The 6,591-nt window shown below is 43.2% G+C and overlaps 1 pseudogene; it reads left to right on the forward strand.

Moving 5' to 3' along the window:
* Nucleotides 1-5,444: 5,444 nt before the first annotated feature.
* Nucleotides 5,445-6,000, forward strand: LOC106144200 (annotated as a pseudogene).
* Nucleotides 6,001-6,591: the final 591 nt, after the last annotated feature.

Here is a 6,591-nt window from a genome sequence, read left to right on the forward strand (position 1 = left end):
TACATCATCTGTATAATGAAGAATATAAGCAGTGGGATATAGCAATCTTATGGGGTTCACAGATTGAGCTACAAAACGCTGGCACAGGATGGGAGAGTTAGCCATGTCCTGGGGCAGGACTAGCCATTGAAATCATGGATTTGGGCCAGCATGGTTGATAATTGGAATAGAGAATGCAAATCATTTATAATCAGTGGGATGCAAAGGGATAGAAAAAAAGCAATTTTTTTATATCAATAACTATTTTATGAAATCCTTTGGGAATAGCAACTGTTGACTGCAAGCCAGGTTTTAAAGCCCCCATGGGCATCATGGTCTTATTAACCTCCCTTAAATCCTGTAACAGTCTCCAGTCCCCATTTCTCTTTCTAATAACAAAAATGGGGGTGTTCCATGGGGATGTGGAGGGCTCAAGATGTCTCTGCTCTAGTTGTTCCTGCACCAACTGCAGGGCAGCCTGAGCCTTTTCCTGAGGCATAGACCACTGATCAATCCAGACTGGGTCATTAGTTCTCCAAGATATCCTATCAGCCTGGAGTGCAGGAGGATCAGTGGTCTTTATGAAAAAAGGTCCGCACCTAAGCCTAAGTGACCTGGGCACTAGTCAACAACAATAGGGTCTGTAGGTCCCCTGTTTTTCCTTTCCTAATCCTTTATCTGGGAGGAATCCCATATTAAGCATCTGTTTGGTGACAACTTCATTAGGGCTAAGCATAATAACTCCCATTTGTTTTAAGATGTCCCTTCCCCAGAGGTTAACAGGGAGGCCTGCAACTATAAAAGGCTGAATGGTGCCCTCTTTATCCCTCCAGGTTAACAACTTGGAGATTTGTAGAGTACTCTGGGTTTGTCCTACACCTTGTAAGTGGGTGGCGGTGGAGTCTACAGGCCATGCCTTAGGCTAATATCTAGATGATAGAACAGTGGCGTCCGCCCTGGAACTGTTTATTATCTAACCATAATGTCATCATAGGTCGAGTATCAGAAAGCTGTTGCACCCAATATATGTCAGAAGAGCCGGGGCTTGAGGCACCACACTTGTTTCCTTGGCAGGGGAATTGTCCTATCATAGGCAATGGCAGGGCTTGTGCTATGCGATGTCCAGCTCTAAGAGTTAAGGGGCCCTCGGTAGCAGTGGCAAGTAATTTAATTTCTTTTTCATAATCAGCATCAACTACAGAGGGAATAACAGAAAGCCCCTTTAGAGAGCATGAAGCTCGCCCTATAATGAGATAAAACATGCCAGGAGGAGGAGAGCCATATAGACCGGTCTCTATAATTGTGGTCCCATCCTCAGGGATTATAATCTGGGTGGAGGAGGGACACAAGTCCAATCCTGTGCTCCCTGGGGTGGCCCTGAAAAGGGATTTTGATGTTGGGTCATCTCCCTTATATTGGGTATCGGGGTTTGAGCTGGCTGGTACAAAGTTGGTGAGTAAGGGCCCCCAATTGGGGCCCCTTTCCCATTTCCCTGAACCACAGTGGCGGAGGCAGGGGTTAGAGGGTTGCCCAATATATCAGCCTTGGATTTGCACTCACTTGCCCAATGTATCTCCTGCCTGCATCAGGGGCAGGGTCCCGGGGGACCACCCCTTTTATTCTCAGAACCGTTTTGATTATTCCCAACCATTTGTCGAGAGGGGCATTCCCTTGCAAAATGTCCCAATTGACCACAGATGAAACGTCTTCCATGGGGGGGGGGGCGAGAGTGTCCCCTTTGTCCCTGAAATACTGCACCAATGGCCAGGCTGATTGACTTTGATAGCTGATGGCCAAAATTTTCTACCTCATTACACACTTTAATCATACCAGAAACATCAATGTCCCTCATTTTCCCCTTAATGCAGCTTTGCATGCAGTATTTGCATTTTCGAAGGCTAGTTGTTTGACCAAAGTCCCTTCCATTTCCTCTGGCCCCAAGATCCTTTCTGCTGTTTCTTGGAGCCTACCCATGAACTGGGAATATGGCTCCTGAGGCCCCTGAATGATCTTAGTGAGTGGGGTAGTAGTGCCACCAGTGGAGGGAACTGCCCTCCAGGCTGCCAGGGCTGCCTGCACTGTCTGGGAGAGTATTCCCGGTGACAATCCCCTTTGTCTCTCTTCATATGCAAATTTACCCTTGCCAATGATTTTATCAGCTGTCCAGGAGGCAGTCTGATGTAGTGGGTTTTTTCTATTGTTGTTAGCAAAGGCCTCAGCCCTATAGAGAAACTCAGTCTTCCAGGTCAGATATTGTCCTCTAGTTAGCATTGACTGAACCACCTTGCTTCATTCTATGGGCAACATAAATCCGTCCCCTGATAATCCCTCCAATATGGAAAGAGTAAAAGGTGCATTTATTCCAAAGTTTTTACCAGCTGAGTGAAGGTCTTTAATATGTTTAATTTTTTATATATGGGCTGAAAGGTTTCACCTTCACTTTGTTCAGGCTCCTCCTCAGAATCAGAGGCCACCTGATCTTGATCATAATTCTCCTGTCTTTGCTTTAGCCCTGGGGGGTCTTCTGTGGTATCAGGGTGGAGCTCAGCAGCTTCCGCTTGTCTAGCTTGTGACAGAGTCATAACTGGATAGGCCATTTTACGATTAAGCCTCGAGTTTGCCTGTTTGTCTAAAATCATGCCTTTTCCCATAGTAAATTGTAAGTCCCGAATTTGAGAGGAAATGTCTGAGAGTTCATGCTGTAATGTAAGCACTTGCTTGAGACCTCCTATTTGCTCCTTAAGGGCAGCTTTTGTATTAAACGATTCCTGAACCAAAGGAGTGGGTAAAGGCATGCTATTGGGAGAGGTCAGAGCATAGGGCGGCGGCTGCGGAGTCCTTTTTGGCTGACTAAGTGAGATGCGGGGAACCCTATCTCATCTACCATACCTTCCTTCCTTATATCTATCCGCTTCTAACTCATTTTCGGACTCTGAATCCAAAGGCTTCTCTGGACTTCGAATCCAGCGATCCGAGTCCTGCTGGCTGGGTTTGGTTTCATTTTTAAAAGTGGCCAACGATGGATAAATGCCCTTGGGCGATTTTTGACTCATCTCCAGCAGGCACAGTTTCCTCTTGGGGAGCTGCTGTAGAATTAATAGGTGCTGAGGAGGGGTCCTTAGGGATACTAATAATAACTGAAGGACACGGGGAAGGACACCCCTTCTCATTGTCTTTACGAGATGGCAGGTGGGATGCCTCTAAGAATTCAGTAACTACTGTCAGGAGACGGGAACTGTCCCCTACATTTTCTGGACTGTTTATGATGTGCCTGATTAGGGACCAGAAGTAAAAACAACTTTCAGCACAGAATCACCTGCTTTAATCATTTTACTAAGATTTTTACCCACTTTATCCCAAATGTTAGGGTGTATTTCTGGGCTGGTTAAAAGTAACCAGGGGCATATTGCATCTATAAAACAGAAGAATTTAACTAAATCTCTTTTTTTGACTATTACTCCTCTCACCGAGTGATTGCTTAAATTCCTGTATGAATTTCTCTTCCTTTGAAAGTGATTGTCCCATGTCTTATTGGATGACAGTGATCCTGTACCTACCTTATCCTGCAGATCTGTCCGAGTCCTACAGCCACAGAACCTTTTCTTTTCTGCTTGTTGTCGTCCCAGGACTGTGTGTCGTCATCCAATAGTTATCCGTTCTTCGAGTCGCTGGTTAGGGTGCCACTGTAGACTGTCCTGGCAGGTCAGTTATTCCAGGGTCCTGGAGAGGCACTATCTGAAAAGACATAGGTGGGAGAGAGGAAGGAGGCCAAGCAAAATTCTCTTGTCAAAGCCTCCGTTTATTAGTGTCATGGTTGCAGCTTATATAGCCCCTGGATGAGGAATTTGGGTTGAGATGGGGGGCAGGGGCATGGGCAGGAAGGAATCTTGCAGCAATGGTTTGAGCTAGTTACAAGGTCATCGGCCAGGAGGTTAAGATCGGTCAGGTCACAATTCCTTGGTTAGGAAGTCACGAGTTGACACACCTACTTCTCTAGATAGTTGGAATGTGGGGTGGGTTCTGGTAACATATAGCTCTCAAGATAGTTGGATGTGGGGTAGGCTCTGCCAACAAAACAATTTTAATACCGTTGGAGTGTGGAGCTCTCTGCAAACTCCTCAGGACAACGGTCCCTGCAATATTTTTTGGGGGAAATGGCTCCTGACACATGTGCCTCTTCCAGGTTTCTGTTCTCTGTTCCTGGACTCTGGGCTTCTTGTTCCATGTATGGAATTGATTTAATTACATTTAATTTGTCAAGCAATGCATAATTCTCAGTCTTTAACAAGTACTAAGGTGGAAACTAAAACAGCCCAGGACTATTCCTGTCACCATTGCATTGCTTCTAGTCATGACTCTGCAACTGCGCCGTCTGCTGGATAACAGATAATATGGCAGATTTCATTACCAATGTGGCTTTTAGTACTTTTTTGCTAATACTATGGATTGTATTATGTGAGGCTTATATGACTATGGGGATACCTCAATTTATTGGTTACTAAGTTTCAGTTTTCTTCTCCATACTCTATCATTAAGGAAGAATATAGCACTCATAGGAATGATACAATCTTTACAGACTAATAATGAAAAAGTTAATACTATGACAGACAGAATTGACTCCATACCTAAGGGTACTAGGAAGTTATCTGAAAGAATTCATACTGTTGAATTTGACATTCAAAAAATATCAAAAAGTTTTGATAAATTAAGAGAAAGAATGTACTTCCAGGATGTCAAGCTACATGATATTCAAGTAAAGTCTAAGAAGGAGAACAAACCTTGAAATAACAGGTGCAGAATGAGGCCCAGGGATTTGATGCCTCAATGAAATCACCAGAAATATATATGGACCAGGAGATTTAGGCTTTACAAAAGACAATAATAAAAAGATTTGAAATGACTGAGGAAATTATTGGTGATAATGAACAGGAAAAGAAGGCACAAGGACAGGATGCAACATCACCAGTGGCTGTCAGAACTGGCTTGCCCAGGGTTTTAGCTTCCTACCCTGTAATTTACTCTGACAAAGCATCAGCTTCTAAAGGCTCAAAATGAGCCAAAGAAGGTAGATGAACACCAATAGGAATGAATGATCTAAGAGAAATTAAGCAAGCTGTCATACTTTATGGCTTGCCTTTACATTTTTTAAGAAGATGATAAAGTCTTGGGCTTCTAACATCAGAGCAACCCCCCATGACTTTTTTTCACAGTTAGTTTCTGCAGTCCTGGATGGCAGATCTTCCTTGATGTTTGGAATTTATTTTAGGGAAGAATCCAAAAATATGGAACAACAGGATAAAGCAAAAAGTCTTGAGGTTTCCCAAGATCAAATTCTTGGCAAAGGCCCTTATGCTGACCCACAGGACCAAGCTCTTTATGATGAAGGAGTATTGTCCCCATGCCATGAAGAAGTCATGAATGCTGCTCTTCCTCTTCCTGTAAGCGGCCAGAGGTGACCTGTGAAGATGGTTCGCTGTTCTCTTGACTCAGAAAACCCTACAAAATCATGCAAATTGGGAGGATCAAACCTTTGGGTTTGCTTTAAGAACACCTGTGAAATGGCCCAGGCCATCAAGGTTATGCATATTTGAAAAGCCACCAAGTATCTGAAAGATGTCACTTTGAAGAAGCAGTGTGTGCCATTCTGACGGTACAATAATGGAGTCAGTAGGTCTGCCCAGGCTAAACAGTGGGGCTGAACACAGGGTTGGTAGCCAAAAAAAGAGTGTGGAATTTTTGCTGCACATACTTAAAAATGCAGAGAGCAATGCTAAACTGAAAGGTTTAGATGTAGACTCTCAGGTCATTGAACACATGCAGGTGAACAAAGAATCTAAGATGTGCTGACAAACTTATAGAGCTCATGGCTAGATTAACCCATACATGGGCTCCCCCTGGCACATTGAGATGATCCTCACTGAAAAGGAACAGCTTGTTACAAAGTCATAAGAGGAGGTTGCACAGAAGAAAAAGATATCCCAAAAGAAACCAAAGAAACAAAAACTTCTGGCACAGGAATAAATTCAACATGAAATAAATGCAGATAAAAGTAAAAAAAAAAAAATGCTTGACTGCTTGGGACAAGATTCAAGAACTAAGAAACAGAATTGAATCATATACCAGGGTTAGACAGGCTATAGAGAACACTTTACTAACTTTTTTTTTTACAAAGATTAAGTGAGGCTGTACAAATAGGAGTGATAGACCCAGAAGCTAAATGAATAATTTTTGAATCTCTGAATTTTAAGCAAACTTAGAAAGCAAAAAGATAATTGGCCTTTATGATTTAGATCTGCACTTATAAATGAATGTATTCTGCATACAATGAGCACTGAGACATTTGACTATAATGCTGAATCTTGGGTAGGAGAAGCAATTTCCAAAGTAATGAGGAGACATCAAACTGCCAAATGTTTTAATTGTGGTAAAATAGCACATCTGAGAAGGGATTGTAGGCAAGGAATTTCTAGGAATAATATCTCCTCTGTAAATGGCAGAATAGTAGAACCTGGTGCCCAAACGTTTGGTTTTAGAACCCCCCCTTCACCCCATTTAGCTGCCTTCTGCCAGCCTGGCTAGCTCAGTCGGTAGAGCATGAGACTCTTAATCTCA

This window comes from Microtus ochrogaster, linkage group LG5 (genome assembly GCF_000317375.1).
Source record: "Microtus ochrogaster isolate Prairie Vole_2 linkage group LG5, MicOch1.0, whole genome shotgun sequence".
NCBI lineage: Eukaryota > Metazoa > Chordata > Mammalia > Rodentia > Cricetidae > Microtus > Microtus ochrogaster.